Source organism: Camponotus floridanus, unplaced genomic scaffold, assembly GCF_003227725.1.
Source record: "Camponotus floridanus strain SB8 unplaced genomic scaffold, Cflo_v7.5 scaffold44, whole genome shotgun sequence".
Classification (NCBI taxonomy): Eukaryota; Metazoa; Arthropoda; class Insecta; order Hymenoptera; family Formicidae; genus Camponotus; species Camponotus floridanus.
Window position 1 is genome coordinate 1,154,720 of NW_020229592.1, and position 22,460 is coordinate 1,177,179.

The 22,460-nt window shown below is 33.0% G+C and overlaps 1 protein-coding gene across 2 annotated transcripts in view; it reads right to left on the minus strand.

Moving 5' to 3' along the window:
* Positions 1-20,435, minus strand: part of LOC105255278 (plexin-A4) — a 402,585-nt gene extending 382,150 nt beyond the window's left edge. The window contains exons 1-2 of one of the 2 annotated variants that reach the window (XM_025411861.1): positions 20,392-20,435; positions 17,918-18,477 (exon numbers count right to left, since the gene is read on the minus strand). The gene's annotated coding sequence lies outside the window, so the exon portion shown is untranslated. The other variant, XM_025411862.1, reaches the window with a different exon arrangement.
* Between the last annotated feature and the right edge of the window lie 2,025 nt (positions 20,436-22,460).

The following is a 22,460-nucleotide window of genomic DNA, read 5'->3' on the forward strand; positions in this document are numbered from 1 at the left end:
AAAAGTGGATATTCGTGCATGTATACTTTATATACTTCCATATATTGTATAATAGATAAATACGTATTATTTTTGGAAAATATATTATAAAATATGTATATATATATATATATATATATATATATATAAATTTTATAATACATATACATATTTTATAATATATATAAATTTTATAATACATATATATATATATATATATATGTATATATATATATGTAGATAGTATCAACAAACTTAAACTGCATGATCCTGTATGAAATAAATAAATATGTCCAATATGAAATAAATATGTCCAAATAAAAGAAATTATTCTTTCCTATTTTTAAATACAATTTTTTAATATAAAAATACAATTTCTTTTAATATAAAAATATTTTGTAGTTAAGATCAAATTGTAATATTTCACACAATTTCTTACTCAAATACACCAAAAGTGGATATATTCGTCAATATTGATTTTCAGCTACTTTTTGCTGGGATTGTACATACAAAACATCCTTAAAAATTGTTCGCGATTTTTGATAAAAGCCATTTATTTTCATTTTAAAAGGGATGTATGGATGGTCTAGGACACGCTGTATATATATATATATATATATGTGTGTCAGTATAATATATAAAATGTATAAGGTTCATAAAAAGAAATCAGCAAAGTTAAACAGAAAAAATATGAAAACTTAAGAGGAAAATATACAATATTTTAGGAAAAATTCTCCGAAGAAAAAATACTATGTGATAAACGAATGTAGAATATATATACTGACAAATAAATATGAATATTTTAAAATTACAATGCATTATTGATTAATGTATCAGAGCCAGATGTGCACTGAATAATAATGCATATAAAGTATAGGTCACAGGCGGAGAATATACGAAAAATAAAACGAGGGCAAAGAGATATATATCTCAAGACATGCGCGCATAAATATAATAAATATTCTACAAAATAAATATCCAATTATAAAACACAGCTCGAAATAATCGATTTTTAAAAAACTCTCGCGAAGCAATAAAAAAAACAAAATGACTCAACAAATATAAACTTAAGACTAAAGTAATAAAACAAGCTCATTTGGCTTATCAATCGAAGAAACACATACACACGTCGCACAATATAAAAAAACTCAATAGAGGAATACTAAGAGATCTAACAAGACGAGGAAAGATTGCGAGAAGAATGATGAGAGAGAGAGAAATAGAGATACTAGCTCTCTTCTCTCGTCTTTCAAACACGAGAAGATAATAAACTTTGGAAAGCTCGAGGCGACTGGAGAGACAGGAGAAGAAGGGAATTTCTGTGGAAAAGAGAGAGTAGGAAGGAGTACGAGAGGAGGAAAAGAAGAGACAACGCGAGAGAAGTTCCACGAGAGAGCTGGGGGCCTCGGACAGAAAGAACAGAAGAGAGATAAGAGACAAAGAGACGGACACTGACAATGAGAAAACGAGTACGGTGAAAAAGGGGACAGAGACTCGGAGGTGAAGCGAGAGAAAAAGAGTGGGAGAAGGATGGCAAGGGGGGGGGAAGGAGGGAGAGGTGCAGCAAGCGTTCGTATAGAAATACCGACAACCATCCGAGGGAGGATATAAGGACATGCCGTTCGGGGCCGAATTCCGAGATATTCGACGAATTCGCTCGCGAAATCACAATGAAAGCCTCTCGCGTCCTGCTGTACGCGAGGAACCCGTTGGCGGCCGCCGGCCTCCCCGAGAAAGCGAGCCGAGCGACGTCCTTTAAACTCCGCCGCCGTCGCGGTAACTCCTTCGGAGCACGCCAATATTGACTTCCGCTGTATTACGCCGGGGTAATCGGAATTCGAATGTGACGTACATTTTCCGACGGCACCGGGAGCGCCGTCGGAATTTCGTGTCATTGAATTTCGTCGTGTCGCGCGCACAGTCTGGTGAATAAAATTGATATTTGTCGCGAATGTAGCATATATTATTTGTCAGGGTATATAGATGGTACTTGTATCTAATATTCCCCCGCTTTTATTTTTCATTCGTCGCAAACTGTGCGACCGACTCTCGCAATTGATTCTTCAGAAATGTCTGAGATCATGATATAATAATTATGTAATTGTTATATAATAATTATATAATTATTATATAACATATAATTATTATATAACTGTTATATAACTATTATATAATAATATAACTATTATAATATAATAATTATAATATATTATAATATTATAATATAATAATATAATAATTATATAACTATTATAATAATATAACAATTATATAATAATTATGTAACTATTATACAGGGTGTTTCAGACCACCCATAAAAACTAGAGGTGGTTATTTCAAAAAAATAAAAACATTTTCTTTATAAATCGGATGCGCTCTATCGAATGGTGATGTTTTCAACTTCTGGTTTCGGCCGGAAATAGGCGATTCAGACCGGAAGTGCATTTTTTTAAATGGAACCCTTTATTTTTCATTGCATATTCATGTAGCTTACCTCGAGAGCTTTCCAAAACACTATAATAAATTATTTTTCCTTCAAGTACTTTTCGAGTTATGAGGCTTGAAATCATTTCTTAATTTTATATAAACCTTAAAATATCTTGTAAAAGATTCATTTTTCGATTATCTTACTTTAATACTTTTATGTACAAAATAATAAGAGGAATCAATTGGTGTAAAGAAAATACATAGTTGTTTCTAAGAAAAAATATGTAATTTGCAATTAACAATTCCATATTTTTTCTTAAAAACAACTGTATGTTTTCTTTACACCAATTGATTCGTCTCAGTATTTTGTACATAAAAGTATTAAGATAATCGAAAAATGAATATTTTACAAGATATTTTATGGTTTATGTAAAATTAAGAAATGATTTCAAGCCTCATAACTCGAAAAGTCTTGAAACTTCATGAAAAAATAATTTATTATAGTGTTTTGGAAAGTTTTCGAGGTAAGCTACAAAAATATGCAATGAAAAATAGGCGATCTCATTTTAAAAAATGCACTTCCGGTCTGAATCGCCTATTTCCGGCCCGAACCAGAAGATGAAAATATCACCATTCGATAGAGCGCACCCGATTTATAAAGAAAATGTTTTTACTTTTTTGAAATAACCACTTCTCTAGTTTTTAAACGGGTGGTCTGAAACACATTGTATAATAATATAACTACTATATAATAATTATATAATTTTATAACAATTGTATAACTATTATATAATAATTATATATCTATTATATAATTATATAATTATCATATAATAATATAACTATTATATAATAATATAATTATTATGTAATAATTATATAACTGTTATATAACAATTATATAACTATTACAGTTATAATTTATTTGATGTGTTTTCCTTATTTTCGGCAATTTTAAGAAATGCCAATATATTTATTTGGAAATTTTTCTGAATTAGATGAAGAACAAATTCAGATAGAGGCGACAAATCTCGCGTGAGTCGCTTCAAATGTTTCAACTCGCGTGGTCTGAAACACCCTGTATAATAATATGACTATTATATAATAATTATATAACTGTTATATAGCAATTATATAACTATTACAATTATCATTTATTTGATGTGTTTTCCTTATTTTCGACAATTTTAAGAAACGCCGACATATCTATTTGGAAATTTTTCTGAATTAGATGAAGAACAAATTCAGATAGAGGCGACAAATCTCGCGTGAGCCGCGGCAAATGTTTCAACTCGCGTTCCTCGAAGCTGCTTCTGAATACGTCGCCGTCTTATCGGATACGTGACCCACTCCGTTTGACACGAGATAACTTCCGCGGCTGATGATAACGCGTGCGCATCAGCAAGCTGCATAGGAACAAGCAGCTACGTGAACGCAATCCGCGATTAAGATGGCATACATCGTTTGATCATTACGCGCCGACCTAAGGAAAATTCTGAATCCTGGCGCATAGCGTCCTTCGCATTTCATATCGGGATTTATTCCAAACACGCACGGGTCGTATATTGGAGAACGATTCGAAACGTTTCCGGGCCGGGAGTAAAGTCCGCTGGACTGGCGATTTTTCTATCTACTATTGGCAAATCGAGAATTCATACTTGAAGACTTGGAGAGTGACTCGAGCATGAGAATTTCGCTTATGCAAAAGAGACAATAAGGATCGCTCGAATTCTAACCGTATGAGAAGTTTTGGTCGCTAAAAATATATTTTTCTAATCTAAGCTATTGAGCTTTGTTTTGCGATAAGTAGTTTAAATGTACGATAAATTTCCAGACAATTTGCAGACAGGATGTGTTTCGAAAATGATTATTGGCATGTGGAAAAAGGAAAATAAACAAAAGACCGGATGAAAGTAATAATATTAGCAATATATTGACAATATGATTATTAAAACTCGAAAAAGAGAGACAGAAAAAATGGATAAAAGAAGCAAAAATAAAATAAGATTGTGATATTTTTTCCTGTAATTTTTATTAGAATTCAGTAGCTACGTAGCGCATAATATAAGTCTTATAAAATTCAACGATAATCGATATATTAAATGCATTAGTTTTCTTTAATCCAGTTTTCTATTTATACATTGAGCATCGATAACCGATAATCCAACATAAAACTGATAATTCTCCCATCATCATTTTGATATGACCGTTAAAAATCCTCTTTCATGTTTCTATTATATATAAAAAATAGTTACATTACATCAAATTACGTGTAATAATATTAAATTAAAATCTTCATTTTGAGAAATTTTAAATTTTTTATTCAGAAAACATCTGACAATATTAATAAACTTATTCCATTTTAGTAAAATATTGGCTATTCCAGTCAAGCGGAAGATGCTGAAAATAATCTTTTCTATGTGTATATTTAAATAGAAATACCCCATGTGTGTCTAAGGAAAGCTCATTCTTGACATTCGTGGAATCACGTCCTTTTTGAAATGAACGATTCAATCGAATTAAGGAGAGAAATATTCGCAGAGTTCGCTCTTATAGCACAATCTAAATGTATCTTTCCGCTGCTCGCGGATGAAACGAGCTGTATGACGAGCGCGCATACGGTAATGATGCAACCGGGTATGGCGCCCTTATGGCAAACGTGGCGCACGAGAAGAAACGAGCGAAGCATGGCCTCGTGCACGAGGAGCCTCTCCTCGAATACGGCCCGAGTCTACAGGGTGTTCTGGGTGTTTTTGCCCTCGGTTCCGCGTTCTTCGACAAATCGATTTCTCTCGGCGATTCTACTTCTCGCACGTCATGATTTTTAACTGCAGCCATTAAGGATGTTTTATACCTATTTTCAAAATATTGAGAATTTAATGAAAATTGTAAAGAATGTCCTTACATATGTATTAGAATCTTCAGTACAATTTTTAAATCGATTCACTAAAACGTTCTCTCTCACAAGTTATAAGGATTTTAATTTGCACCGAATTAACATGTGTTCTTATGGGAAACGTATAATCAAGAAACGAAATAAAACTAAAAGAAGAGAGAAGTATCTCCGGTGGTGAGATGAAAGGAAGTTTCAAAATCGAATTTTAGACCTCTAAGAATGACATCGTGTCGTTCAAAGAACATGTGTCTTCGAAAATATATGCCTTGATTTTCGCCATCATTTTTCAACAAGTCTTGTCAATAATGATTCGTTCAACGAGATATTAATATTTGAATTGACGATGAAATTCATTCTTCGAGCGTTATTTATTATATTTTGAATATAGTCGCAAATTCATCGCAATTAAATAATTTTTTTAAAATTTAATTTAGATAAATGAATAGATAAATAATATTTATAATTATTGAATCGTATAATAAAATATTGCAAATTTTGATGCTAAATATATATTTATATAGCATACTTCATATTTTATATCACATTTTATATCTAACAATAATCAATAAAAGAAATATGATAAAAAAACAAAACAATTGTGGAATATCAATCAATAAGAATTCATGAAAATTTAAGAATGTTTTGTATCTATTTTCAAAATATTGAGAATTTAATGAAAATTGTACAGAATGTCCTTACATATGTTTCTTCAGAATCTTCAGTACAATTTTTAAATCGATTCACTAAAGCATTCACAAGTTATAATGATTTTAATTTGCACCGAATTAACATGTGTTCTTATGGGAAACGTATAACCACGTCGATTCAAATAACAAAAACACACAGAAATAATATTCAGAATTGTTTAAAATTTGCAAAAGTTTAGATACAGAGGAAATATTTGGTCAAATAATATTATATAAGTACTAACTGGTTAAAAAGATATTAAATATAATTCAATGAAGCTAGCCATGTATCTGTCACAATGCGAAATTCTCTGACAAAAACATTTCGATTAACAAAATTCGGAATATTTCATTAAGGATGTTTTGTACCTATTTTCAAAATATTGAGAATTTAATGAAAATTGTACAGAATGTCCTTACATATGTTTAGAATCTTTAGTACAATTTTTAAATCGATTCACTAAAGCGTTCACAAGTTATAAGGATTTTAATTTGCATTAATTTAACATGTGTTTTTTTGGAAACGTATAATCACGTCAATTCAAATGACAAAAACACATGGAAATAATATTCAGAATTTCTTTAAAATTTGCAAACATTTAGATACAGAGGAAATATTTGGTGAAATAATATTATACAAGTACTAACTGGTTAAAAATATATTGAATATAATTCAATGAAGTTTGCCATGTATTTGTTACAAAGCGAAATTCTCTGTCAAAAGTTAATCATTTCGATTAACAAAATTCGGAATATTTCAGTAAAAATGCAATAAATATTAAAAAATATATTTCTGTACAGTAGCTAAGATCAAATTGTAATATTTCACACAATTTCTCATACTCAAAATACACCAAAAGTGGATATTCGTCAATAGTGATTTTCAGCTACTTTTTGTTGGGATTATACATACAAAACATCCTTAAACATTTTGTGGATGATACAAAAGCATGTTATTTTAGAGCATTTTGCAACAAATCATACAGAGGAATAATAAAAGAATGAATAAAATTTTGGGAGAAAGGGGAGACAATGTGTTAGTTGGATGAAGAAAATTCTAAGGTTAAAAAAAGAAAATAAAATTAAAGAAATTATCCAAGGCAATCTAGAAGTAATTAAAATTATTTATGATAAGAAATTATATTGTATAAGTTAAGCATATTTTTATATAAAATATTATTATAAAGTTTGCAATGTATATTTTATGTAAAACTTCTTCCAATATCAAAAGGCAAGAATAAATAAATCTATCAATCTACAAATTGTTATCTTGTAATTTTAAAAATAAAAATAAAAATAAAAAATTATAAAAATTGTAAAAGTAATCAAAATTAATTCCTGCCATCCCGTAGTTTATCGTCGCATTTTCGAAAAAAGTTGCTCGGAAAATCTATTTTCCATATTTAATATATTTAATATATCGCAAAAATCATCTAAAAAACACTTGGAAAATATTACTATTAATATCTTAATGATGTGTTAATTATTAAATAATTAAACTTAATATGTGCATAAATTATTTTGTATTACTACTGAAAATTATTATTTAATGCTCCATAATAAGAATTTTCATTTAATAATGTTCTATAATAAGAATTTTCAAATTTTATAACTGTCTCTAATTAAAAAATTATTTTGATACCTTGAGTGTTAAACAAGATTACTTAACAATTATCTTTATCATCATCCTTATAGTTTTCAATAAATCATTTCTTATATAATAATTACATAGTTATACAACAGTTATATATTGTTACATCATTTGTTATATGCATATTTAGATTACACAAATCTTTCACCTAACCAATCTATTGTTTTGGTACGCGATTACACTTTTAAGTTTCAAGAAATGTGTATCGAAAAAAACTCGGTGTCCTTGTCCATAAGTTTTAAGTTCACTATGCTTGCAGTGTTAAAGGGGAAAGGCGACGAGGAAACCCAAGGGACACCGTGTATATACGTGTAGACGTGTATACACGTCGGAGTCCTAGATTCTTGCCTTCGTATCCGTGAGAGAGGAGAGAAGGAGCAAACCCGTGGCTCGCCAGTCCCACGGGGCCTCGGTGTCCTCAGTTATCTCGGCCGGGCGGCGTGATGGATAGAAGCGGGGGGCGGGGGGCGGCGGGGGGAGGGGGCAAAGACGCGGGGCCTTACCTCCGTGCGCGATCCTCTTCTCGGTCCCCTTTCTCTCTTGCAGGCCAGTCCTTTCGAATCCATCCGCCTGTCTGCCTCGTCTCTGTCCTTTTCCACGGAACGCCAACGCCGCCAACGTGATCGTTCTCCCTCTCTGTCTTTCTTCTGTCTTTCTTCTGCCTTTCTCTTTTTCTCTCTTTCTTCCTGTTTCTTACATTTAATTCCGCCTCATCTGCTGGTGATCTCTACCTCTTCGTCACGACCGCGAGAGCTCACCTCTGGACTTTCGTAAAATATGTATCCGCGTCTCGCTGATAATGAGAGGAGAACTCGCGAGCGAGCAGGTTGATCTCGCGACTTCTTCTCCGGAACCGAGTGATTTCCTCGTTGTTCTTGCTCCCCCCCCCCCCTCTTTGATTTACGTTTGTCGATGATTTACGTTGGTATCGTGTCGATTAATAAGCGTGGCGTACACGATGTAAAATTCCAAGTGCACTAAGAAAAATCGTTTGATTGAACCAACAAGATGTATATGATTGAAGGCATTTTGATTAAATCAAACAAGAATTTCTAGTTATCATGATAAGACTCGATTTTTTATAATTAGAATGTTGAATAGATTTTACTATAAGGATTTGGTTAGAGTATTTTCTGGTTGAATCTATCAAATTTTTTGTTACATTAATTTCTTAATTTCTTTTCACTCTTAACTCGTATTCAATATTTGCCATGAAATATATATAAAGAACTAGTATTAACATTAAAGCATATTTTTTTCTCTTACGAGCAGTAGTGCCAGAAAGAGGACGCTAGCTCTCTGATTATGTGTGTTTGAGCTGCATCCTCTTCTTGCATCACTGTTTATCAGTTTAATTTCTAACGAATTGAACTAAAATAATTTATTCAATAATCTGGATTGAATTTATCCAATAATCTTGTTGGAATTCAGAATATTAAACAGACTTTTGAGATAAGACGGAAAAAATTTTAGGCGACTTGGTGCTGACGTTTAGTATTATTAATCAGAAAATTTAATAAATTTAACAGGAAGAAATGAATGAGATTCATCTGGTAATTCCTACAAGAATTCTGGTTCGTCTACTTTCCAACAGACATACTGGTTGAATCTACCAGAATTCTAATTAATGCAACCAAATTGTTTTCTCAGTGTGCAAATCGCAATAGCAAACGCTACAATGATGAAGAAAGAAATTTCGGAGAGTCCCCCCTGATATCAATTAAATTTGAGAAAAAAATATGACCTTTTCAGTAGATAAAAATGTTTACAATCTTAATGTCATTTGAATATTATTAATATTTAATATTTAATAATATTTAAATGACATTAAGACATTAAGATATTATTTTATATTTTAAATATAATCTCTTGAAGCGAACGCTATTGTATTATTATCATTATCTAACATTGTTTTTTTAAATCTTCCTATTTTTTTCTTTCTCTTTTAAATTTTGAAAAATAGTTAAATATCGAACATTGTTTTTTTTAATCTTTCTATTTTTTTCTTTCTCTTTTAAATTTTTAAATTTTGAAAAATAGCATCTTTAAATTATAATTGTTGGAAATGTGTTAGTAAGATTGCAAACAAGTCATATACCAGAAAATAATCTTTATAGTTATTTATAGAAATAAAAAACATAACAGAAATAGTAAATAAAAATAAATAAATAATAAATATAATAAATAATATAATCTCTTGAAATTATTATATGTGGATTTAAGAAAAAAATATTATATATGGAAATTATTATATATGGATTTCCCTCGTATTAAAGTATTATAAACATTTCATTCGTTGTCACGGTGTACTAGCCTTTGAGCCTAATCAAACATATAACACGTCTTTACCGATGAAGGGATTAAACAAACTCGAGTGCCAACGCGTTCCAGAAACAATCCACCCCTCTAAACAAATACACGATGTAATCCGGCAACCCTTCCGCGCCTGTTATTTCAGATATCTCTTTTCCCAGGTCTGAATAATCTTGGTCACATTTTTTTCTCGCGCGATCGGATTAGTAGATCGTATTTCAAAAGAGATTCGCTTAGTGTTTGGTGAAATAAGCGTATTTGCGTTTTCAGATTTATAATCACAAGGAAATTATGATAAAACAACAATTGTTAATTGTCATTTCATACATTTCACATTTTAATTTTCTCAAAATGCGAAAGATGGATGGATGTGTTATACGAATAAATTGCAAAACTCTTCTACGTATCTCGATGGAAATAGAAAAAAAAATAATACATGATAAGAGAACTACATGATAATAGAACTATTAATATCAAGATGTTGGTAAATGGTTTCGTTTGTAAATTTTTCGCGTTATAAAATAATGTGATAAAAAAAAATTTTTTTTTTAAATTTAAAAATAATTTTATAATTCTAAAATAATCTTCATAAGTGACAGAAGGACGATCGCGGAGTCCTATATCCTCCGATAATGTGATAATGTAATAAAAAAAAATTTTTTTATAATTTAAAAATAATTTTATAATTCTAAAATAATCTTCATAAGTGACAGAAGGACGATCGCGGAATCCTATGTCCTCCGATAACGTTGCGAGATCGCTCTTTTTCGAATCGGGGACCGGAAAAGGCACGGAGAAAAAGAAGGGACGACCGACCTCATTCCTCACCACCCCCATCATATACCGGTGAAATTGCCCGCGGAAGGCCGACCCGTAGACTTTTTGAGGCTAACCGCGCCGCCTGTTAATGGTCAGAGCCACGAAAGCCGGCCGTATTTTAAAGTCGGCAGCGGACTCTTTTTGCGGCGTCGATTAACTTCAACCAGAGTGCCGAAACGAAGACGCGGAAACACGAGAAAAAAAAGGAGGCTCTGTTTTATTCATTCCTCCGGGAGGACCAACAGGCTGGATAATTCAAGGATCTCTATATTCACGCAAATTTATATCGCTGTTGTAAAGTTACGTAAGACAAAAATATAGAGAAGAGTTTGTAGAGGTGTTATAGGTTTGTGTGTGAAAATAGCACCGGTACATAAAGGGAAAATAAGAATTTATGCACAGCAGGAAGTTATATCTCTAGTGAACTATTCTTTTATTATCTTAGGCTTCCTTGACTACTGGAGTCGATCTTTTTTTCAAGTTTTTTAATTTATGAATTATTAAATTAGCCAAGCAGTCCTAAGTTCAATATGTGATAAAAATAATCAGCATTTAAGGATGTTTTGTACCTATTTTCAAAATATTGAGAATTTTATGAAAATTGTACAGAATGTCCTTACATGTGTTTAGAATCTTCAGTACAATTTTTAAATCGATTTACTAAAGCGTTCACAAGGATCCTTCTCCTTATTATAGGAGATCCTTATTATAAGGATTTTAATTTGCATCGAATTAGCATGTGTTCTTATGGGAAACGTATAACCACGTCGATTCAAATGACAAAAACACATGAAAATAATATTCAGAATTTCTTTAAAATTTGCAAAAGTTTAGATACAGAGGAAATATTTGGTCAAATAATATTATACAAGAATTAATTGGTTAAAAAGATATTAAATATAATTCAATGAAGCTAGCCATGTATCTGTCACAATGCGACATTCTCTGACAAAAACATTTCGATTAACAAAATTCGGAATATTTCATTAAGGATATTTTGTACCTATTTTCAAAATATTGAGAATTTAGTGAAAATTGTGCAGAATGTCCTTACATATGTTTAGAATCTTCAGTACAATTTTTAAATCGATTCACTAAAGCGTTCACAAGTTATAAGGATTTTAATTTGCCCTGATTTAACATCTGTGTTCTTTTGGAAACGTATAACCACGTCGATTCAAATGACAAAAACACATGGAAATAATATTCAAAATTTGTTTAAAATTTGCAAACGTTTACGTTAGATACAGAGGAAATATTTGGTCAAATAATATTATACAAGTACTAACTGGTTAAAAAGATATTGAATATAATTCAATGAAGTTAGTCATGTATCTGTTACAAAGCGAAATTCTCTGTCAAAAGTTAATCATTTCGGTTAACAAAAATCTCTGTCAAAAGTTAATCATTTCGGTTAACAAAAATCTCTGTCAAAAGTTAATCATTTCGGTTAACAAAATTCGAAATATTTCAGTAAAAACGCAATAAATATTAAAGAATACATCTCTGCACTATAGCTAAGATCAAATTGCAATATTCCACACAATTTCTCATACTCAAAATACACCAAAAGTAAATATTCAATATTGATTTTCAGCTATTTTTTGCTGGGATTGAACATACAAAACATCCTTTAACCGAGCATCGATGCTTTTATCCAAAGAGTAAATCGTTAAGAGTATCGCAATTTTTTTGTTTACATAATATTTATTCGATGCATTTTCCATTTGTTCGATTTATTTCCACTTGAAATCTTTTTTTCCCTTTTTTCATCGTTATATGTTACTGACATTTCACAAAAAGACTTAGAATTATTATTTGATACAAAATGAAGTCTACTTTACTTTTGGAATCTCGTCCACAGTTTGCGATGTGAAAATGTTACGAGCTGTTTCTCCGCGAGCAATTCCCTTTTCTTGTTATAGAGAAGGACCGTTTCTTGATTTCGACTTATTTCGATTCATATTAAAAAATACATCTCTGCACTGTACCTAAGATCAAATTGTTATATTCCACACAATTTCCCATACTAAAAATACACCAAAAGTGGATATTCTCAATATTGATTTTCAGCTACTTTTTGCTGGGATTGTACATACAAAACATCTTTAATAAATAAATTTATATATTCAAAAGACGATCGATATTCGGATGAATTTTTGAAAATATCGATTCGTTTTCGATTGGCTCTCATCTCGCAGATTCTTGCGAGGCGAGAGGAAGTTCATTGAAGGGCGCGATGGAAGTGCGATGATGATGCGATATTTCATCATCGTGAATGTGGACGAGTCAAATGGAGTCGCCGACCTCCCGCGTCGAAAGTATCGAATGATTTCCTAGTGCGGCTCCCGATTATTAAATGTCGAATGCGAAAGAACGAACGATCGATCGCGTGACGAGGCGGAAAAGAATCGAGCGCTCGCGATCGCGCTATCTAGATGAAGTTCATTAGAACGAAGTCGAACACGTCGTTTACGTTATGGACATCATCTGTCTGTCCGAGCATAAACACAGCCTGGAGAAAATTGTGTTCCAGTTTCGGAAGAAGTGGACTAATTATCGTCGATGTCGTTTAGCACAAATAATTGTTATTTCTAGTGTTATTTTATATTTTATATAAACTTTAGTTAGACTAACATTAATATTTAATAATAAAATATGTAGAATACTATTAAAGGGAAAGAGAGAGTGCTTTGATACAAAAATATTTATTGTACGTACCTTTATCGATTGAAATAATAACGAGAAAAAGGAAGAAAATTAATTACAGATTAAAATATATTTTTATATCATGTCATATTTTAATGCGTTTATAATTTATTCTTTCGATCGCATTCAATAGTAATTATTATTATTAATATTTTTATCATATTATTTATTATTATTAGTTTTTAATCACTATTATTATAATATTAAAATTTTAATGATGTTGCTAATAATTATGTATATGTTTAAGTTTCCATTAAATATTATCTTTTATTATTAATATAAAATACATGCATTAAATTCACTAATCTTTGACGTGTGGATTGCACGCGAAATAACAAAAAGCGAAATGCGTATTGTACTTCTTGAATAAGATATAAGAATGATTACGTGAACGATTACTGCTGTTACACGATATAAATACGCGTAGTATGACTATATATAACAAATTGAATACAAGTGAATTGCAGTAAATTACTAGCCAAGGTACTTCATTAAGCGTAATATCATTATCGAGGCACTGAACTGTGCGGGAAAATGGTGCGCGAAAGTGATGTTGTATAACGTTATACTTTTCGTAAATCATACACTTATGCGGTCTCAGTGAAGAACATCATGGTATCATCGACAAACAGCAAACGCACGGTTGATAACGTTAAATCGCATATACAATCGCATGGCGGATTATGTGTCCGGATATTTGACCCTGAATGACACGCAATCTAGTCTAAATTTTAATAAAATCGCGCACATTGAGGGAAAAATTTTTTTAAATCAAATAAATTTGTTTTCTTGAAACTTTTGCTTTAAATGCAAGGAATTGTTTATTTCATTTAAGCAAAAGTATTTAATTTTAATTAAATATGCATGTTATATTAAGTATATTATTTTCATTTATATATTTTTTATATTTAAATACTATTTTCGTAAAATATATACTATAATTTATTAAATTAAATATATCATTTTTTAAAATTAAAAAGTTTAAAATTTTTGGGAATAAAAAATGCATTTTAAGAAATATTTTGTAAAATTAAAATAAAAATATTTAATTAAAAATTATATTTTTTTAAGCATATATATTTTTTTAAACATATGTAAATGAATAACTTAAACAAACAGACGTTTTGAATACAAGTAAATACGTGATTAGTACCCACCGAATAAATAGCTTTCTTGAGTTAACTAAAATTTTTTTATTTCAAGATCATTTTTTCCTCAGTGCAGTAAAATGATATGTCAGAATATGCCAAATAACATTTTTTAAATGACAATATGCTCCGTGATATTTCTTATCGCAAAATATAGTTTCAATAAATTGAAGGGAAAAGTGGCCAAATATCAACTATCTCTCTCGAAACATAAAGAAACATTTATTCTTAAGAAATATATATTTCTTTATAATTTGAAGATAGAAGAGCATAAATATTATTATGGATAATTCAAAAGATAATTAAATAGAAATTTTAATACAAATTAAAATTAAAATACTAATAAAAATGAAATAAATTGATCAATTGATCAATTGATATTACTTGAGTGAATTATTGATCATTTTTTTTTTAATCTAATACTAATCTTTTACTCGATATTTTTAATTATTTTTAATGTACGAATTGTAGGGAAATTTATAGCAATTTGTGCATAGAAATCAATGTATTATTGAAATTTATAACAATTACACATGAAAATAAATGTATTATTAAAATTAATACGCGAAAATTAATAATTTAATAATATATTATCATTATTATCATTATATGATTATAAAAATTTACTATATGATTACTATTGTTATTATTTGAGAATTATTATTTATTTGATCAAATGAATATGACGTAAAACGATTTTTGGTATTAATGATGCTCTCCTCGAAATTTAACAATATTAAATATTTTTGAAAACTGTGTTTATACGTTAAAAGCTATAACTGAAATAAATTTGTAAAATTATGTACATCTTAACGAGCACTGCGATAAGTATCATACGCTGAACATGGCTTACGACAAGATAAGTAGGAAGAGTATATTTCATTTTATGAGCACGAAAGGGTTAACTCTGAAGACTAGAAAACACTTCATTTGCGTGAAGACAGGAAAAGGAATCTGACACAATTTGCATATATTATAATGATAAATTCGCGTTTACCGTGTCAGCGAAAAGTGACAGCAAAAACTAGAAGAATTCAGATACCTATTTATATGGAATTTTATAAATAGGTAAATTATTCTATATCAATCTTTTCATTTGTATCTTTTATCATTGTAGCTAAAAGAAGGCGCTAATAAAATAGATTAAATATAAAATAGATTTAAATTTTGTTTGAAATTACTAGTATTTTATTATAGATTATAGTATTTTATTATATTTTATTATTATAGATTATTCAGATTTAAAATTATTCATATTTAAAATTTACACTAAAAATTATTAATTTATTATACAGTTAATCAAGAAGACAAATAAAGTTTACTTAAATTTCTACATATAAATCTCTCAGATTATAAAAATAATGATTTCATCTAACTTAAAAAAAAGAAAACAATTTTAATAATTTATTTTGAATGAGACAACTCAAATTATAAAAACATTACAAATTAAAAAACATTCTTTATATTAATTATTTATATCAATTTACAAATTTATTATGATTTATTACGTATGGACTCAACTCACACAAAAAAAGTTTTATATTTTTAACGATTTATATATTCTTTCTCAAATAAAATAATATAAAATAATTGTATGCATATATAAATTATAGTATGTACATAAAAGTTATTATTGAAATATTATTAAACTAATTTAGAAATTTCATAAATTACTATACGAATTCAAGAAAATTATATTCGGATAAAGATACTCAAAGCTTTTTAAGAGGATTAAAGATTTGAAAATTTTGAACTGTATAATTGATATGTTACAATTAAAAAATTGAGATAAGAAATTTATCTATCATGTGATTTAATCAACTTTCATATTTCTAAATAAAGATTCATAAATGTATAAAAACAAGATAAGCATGATATTGCAACAGCTGTCAATATCTTAATGATAAAAAAATTACTATTACCTATACTATTATAAAAAAAACATAGTCACTGTTAATTTAGTAACCATTATAAAGTATCGTTTAGCAATAATTATTAATTTTATTAATCAAATAAATTACAAAAGGCTATTAATTTTATCTTTGAAGAACTATTACACACTTTGTTCTCGCCTCATCTTTATAATTATATCGATATAATGTCTTAAAATAAATAAGGATAACCCAGGTAAAACATGAAACTCACAATGACATCATTATGATATGATTTTATTTATCACTTAAAAGTTACCTAAAATGATTAAAAAATAAGTTAAAGACGACAAAAAGAATCATAAATTTTTAAGTTCAATAATCGCATATATAATTTTATATAATTTTATATAATTTTAAAAAGATTACGTTGCTTAAATATAATTAAAATATACATGAATAATTAAATAAACAATTGCGTAATATATATAAAAAGTGATATTAATAAGTCGCCAAAACATTGCCAAAAGTAAAAAATGAGATGATTATGATTTTTCTCAAAACTTCTAGATGACTTTTAGGTGACGTCATAATCATGTTATTATGAGTTTCATGTTTTACCCAGGAAATGTTCATCGCGAGGGTGCCCCGATGTGTTGTTATATCAGCTTTAAACCAGGTGTGGATAAAATTGACACCTTCTTAGATAGGCAAGAAAAAAAGAGACACGTCCAAAAGACTCACCTAAATCGTAGCGTTAATTTAGTAAAGTTCATTATAAAGTGTCTAGCAATAATTATTAATTTTGTTAATCAAGTAAATTACAAAGTGCTATTAATTTTATCTTTGAAGAACTCTTACACACTTTGTTCTCGCCCCATCTTTATAATTATATCGATATAATGCCTCAAAATAAACAAGAATAACCTAAGTAGAACATGAAACTCATAATGACATCATTATGACGTCATCATGATTTTATTTATCACTTAAAAGTTACCTAAACAAAAATAATTAAAAAATAAGTTAAAGACGACAAAGAGAATCATAAATTTTTAAGTTCAACAATCGCATTATATAATTTTAAAAAGATTATGTTGCTTAAATATAATTAAAATATACATGAATAATTAAATAAACAATTGCGTAATATATATAAAAAGTGATATTAATAAGTCACCAAAACATTGCCAAAAGTATAAAATCAAATGAGATGATTATGATTTTTCTCAAAACTTCTAGGTGACTTTTAGGTGACGTCATAATCATGTCATTACGAGTTTCATGTTTTACCCAGGAGATGTTCATCGCGTGGGTGCCCCGATGCGTTGTTATATCAACTTTAAACCAGGTGCGGATGAAATTGACACCTTCTTAGATAGGCAAGAAAAAAAGAGACACACGTTCAAAAGACTCACCTAAATCGTAGCGTAGCAAAACCGACAAGCGATCCTCTCCCCTTCACCGAATCTCCGAGGGCGACGTTCGTAAAGGGTGCGGGTGGGGGGGCAAAGTCGGTCCTGCACGCGCCCCCCCCGACGTCACTCGGGATCCGCCGTTCTCGACACGTTCCCCGTGTTTCCGAGTAACGAATACACACTCACATACAGCCAGTGGGCTCGCTATTATATCGTTATTCCGGGTCGTCTCGTGACTCTCCGATCACGCCGCACATTCGCGATCGCACTCGATCTCTCTAATAGCGCACTAATCCAGCGAAGCACTTGATCACTCGGAGCCCGACGACCTTACCATCGCAACTTCGTCAATCTTATCTCACAGCCGCTTCTTCCCTCCTCCCGAAACAATCCACGCACACGCGTAGATGTACCTGTCCTCGTTGTCTATCTTAATTTTCGATCGCGCAGAATCATTGTTCGATTCTCCTCGGTCGCGGTCCGCTCGTCCCTTGTGTGCGCTACGGGGGGGGGCGGGTGGCGAAGGTGACGCGCGATGACAGGTGACGCCGCTTTGACATCTGAGGAAACGCATGCACGTTTTTTTTTTTTTTTTTTTTTCGGCCGATCGAATCGCGAATGACGTCACTAGCCGGCCGGCATGCGTGCGTGCGTGCGTGCGTGTCGTGGAACCGCGGGGAGCCAGTATGGCGCCGGCTTCTTTCGCACTCTCCTCCTCCCCCCTCGGTCACTCACGCTCTTTCTCTCTCTCGCTCGCTCCGTCACATTCGCACATGCATTCCTGCCTTTCTCGCTCCGTCTCTCTCTTTCCTTCACTCTCTCTCTTTCTCTCTCGTTCACTGACGCGTCCCATCCCACTCCTTTTTCGCTCGCCGTGCTCGCATGTCCGACGATGAGCGTCGTTCCTTCAACGTCGTCTCTCGCGACCTCCTTCACTCGACTCGTTCCGCGCGCGACTTCACGACGCGTGTACCTGTCAGCCGCGCGAAGTCGCTCGCGCTTGAGAATCCGAGCCACTCGCGTGGCTTTCCGCGGAACCGGCGGGACGGTTTGGAAATGTGACCACCGCTTAATTACCTATTCGCGATGTCGCGCGAGATTTTTAACCGTCGACGTCACGAGCGAGGAATGTCGCATGCGACGCTCGATTCGGATCGCTAACGTGCGAAGTTGGCGCTTGCGATTAGCCAACCGCGTGCCTGTCTGGCCCCCGCGGGAGAAGTCGGCCGCGAAAAGCGCGCGAATCGTCGGAACTCGCGCTCGTTATCGGCGAAACTCCGAAAAACTCCGAATCGGATCGAATACTATCCGTATTATTCCAATTACTAGCGTACGCACTTTGAGATACGTCAACCGCCACCGCATGCGAACCACGCAACGAACCTTACATTTCAAGCACGCAAAATCGCAACTCTGTCACCCCAGGAGCGAAAGAGAGAGAGAGAAAGACTCACGATTAAAAATTAATTAAATTAAATTAAAAATTAAATGGCCGCTCTCTTTGATGATCGCGCCAAAGAAAAATCGCCTGTCGAAGGAAACATCAAATTTCGGGAAATTCTCTCGAAAAACACGCGCGAAATTCAAGCGATCGACTCTCGAATCAAAATCCAATTGTGCCAACGGTGGAGAGAAAAAAAAATATCGCGATGGACACATTCTAGCGCGCTTTCCTCGGACTCGGACCTTAGCACGCGCTCTCCTCGGGGAGGTGGAGGGAAAGGGGGAGAAGGGAGAGGAGTCGCGAGCCTTCGCGAATGCTCGGCGAGGGCGAGGGCGGCAAGGAATGTGCGAGGGGCGCATCCATTGCGGCACGCACTGGCCCCGGCGTGCGTATCCTACGCGGCCGTTCCTCGGCGCTAAAATGGCGATCGAAGTGACAGCTCTCGCCGCCGTCGCCTCTCCCTCCCTTCCTTCTACTCCTCCTCCTCCTCCTCCTCCGTCTTCTCCGTCACCGGCGAAGCTCGGCTCGACGAGACTTTACGCGCCGGACGACCGGTAGGCGCGTCCTCTCCCTTTTCAATACGATAACAACCGGAGCAGATATTTATTTAGCTTCTTAGAGCCTTGCATCGCGCTCTCTCTCTCTCTCTCTCTCTCTCTCTCTCTCTCTCTCTCTCTCTCTCTCTGTCCCGCATTTACGCACTCTTCGCTCGCGTTAATTCTATTTCTCGTTTTTTTCTCTCGACACGCGACGCGAGAGAGAGGAGGGGAGGCTGTTTATTCCTTTCCTCAGGGCTGGGCTTTACCGAACGATACACCGCCTTGACGGCCACGGGATGACGGTAGCGATAAACACGACGACGAAGACGACGGCGGCGGCGGCGGTACCCGATGGCGGCTTTCTCTCTCTCTCTCTCTTTCTCTCTCTTCCTCTCTCTCGGGGGAATCTCTCTTTCTATCTCTCCTCGATCCCGGACGACGCCTAACACCACCACCTCCACCACCACCACCACCACCACGATGCCACCTACGATAGCAGTGCCTGCCCGGACTCACGGGACTCGACTGGGCTTCGCCAGGCCGCGATACGCCCCTCACCCCCGCCGGCTCCCCGTCGCGCCTGCGCGGACCGGCTATCGCCTCTACCTACTACCCCCTTCGCGCTCTATGGCGGTTGTACTAGCCGTTCCGCGCGCCTCGATCCACCCCCAGCGCAGTTGTACTAACCGTGCGACGTGCCACGAATCCCCGCGGAGCTCCCACGCCCGCGGGACGTCCAATCGCGCGATCCACCGGTGACAGGGATGTATCTCGTAAAAAAAGGCTAGAAGGCTTGTATACGGGATGTTTCCCAGTCGAGACCGATGACGATGGAAAAGGGAGAAAGCTGATACAAATTACAAAGGCCTTGCGATCCGGAAGATAGCTGGAGATGTATATGTATATGTCGCATGTCCTTCTCTCTCCTATTAATATGACACAGTATTCAATTTTGTTGTTCATTCATTGTGAAAGAACATCTTGAAATTTGAGTCGAATGATTTTCTACATATTTTATAGAAATAAATTTTGTATAAAGTTGGGTTGAATAATAACAATGTAAAGAAAAAATATAAATGTTGTGTAAATGCATATTCGTACATTGGATAAAAAAATTGGTTCAATATTCTTCTTCAATTTTCTTGTGTGTACGCTACTTTCTACAACTGTTAATGTATATATATTCAGAATGTTATCACTTTTGTATCAATTAATTAATTTCTTGATTAGTTTTTCCTCAACTGAATGTCAGAAACCTTTATCTATTATTGTAATTTTCCAATATTCTCAGTATTATACGATTTTACAATTAAGCTCCTAAAGTTTCTAAAAATTCTGTCAATTATAAGAATAAATGATTATTATCTATTTGCACTCCATAAGATTTAATTCACGAGAGAGATCAATCTCAGATATAATCTTATTCCAATTCACTGAGAAAAAAATCTGGTTGCGTTAATTAGAATTCTGGTATATTCAACCAGAATGTCTGTTGAAAAATGGACGAATCAGAATTTTTGTAGAAATTACCAGATGAATCTGATTAATTTCTTTCTGTTAAATTTATTAAATTTTCTGGTTAATAATACTAAACTTGCCAGCACCAAGTCGTCTAAAATTTTTCCCATCTAATCTCAAAAGTCTGTTTAATATTCTGAATTCCAACAAGATTATTGGATAAATTCAATCCAGATTATTGAATAAATTATTTTAATTCAATTCGTTAGAAATTAAACTGATAAACAGTGATGCAAGAAGAGGATTGCAACTCAAACACACGCAACCAGAGAGCTAGCGTTCTCTTTCTGGCACTACTGCTCATAAGAGAAAAAAAAATATATTTTAAATTTAATGTTAATACTAGTTTTTTATATACATTTCATGGCAAATATTGAATATGAGATAAGTGAAGAGAGAAAAAAAATTAAGAAATTAATGTAACAAGAAATTTTATAGATTCAACCAGAAAATATTAACCAAATCCTTATAGTAAAATCTATTAAACGTTCTAATTATAAAAATCGAATCTTATCATGATAACTAGAAATTCTTGTTTGATTTAACCAAAATGCCTTCAATAATATACGTCTTGTTGGTACAATCAAACGATTTTTCTCAGTGTAAGAATAAATGATTATTATCTATTTTCACTCCTAAGATTTGATTCACGAGAGAGATCAATCTCAGATGTAATCTTATTCCAAGTGATTAATTATCGAATAACTATCAATGATTGGATTTTCGTTTCAAATTTCTTAAATATTCGAGGAGTCGTAACGACGGGAGACACCCGTTATAAAGTCGCGGCGATAAATGACTGCACGCGCGGGATGACACGCGTTAAAGCGCAATGATGAGGACGTGAACGAGACGGGAGGGGAAACGGGCGCGCGTATGCAAATGCGTGCATTGCTCGACGTTCGACCTCTTACACGAGTAGATACGCGAAAGAGGAAGATGAAAGAAACGAGAAACGCGCGCAGAAAGGAGAGAAGGATAATTCGCGAAGGAGGGAATCGCGTCGATCGTTTCGCGAAGGTATTCTCCTATGGAGAAGAGA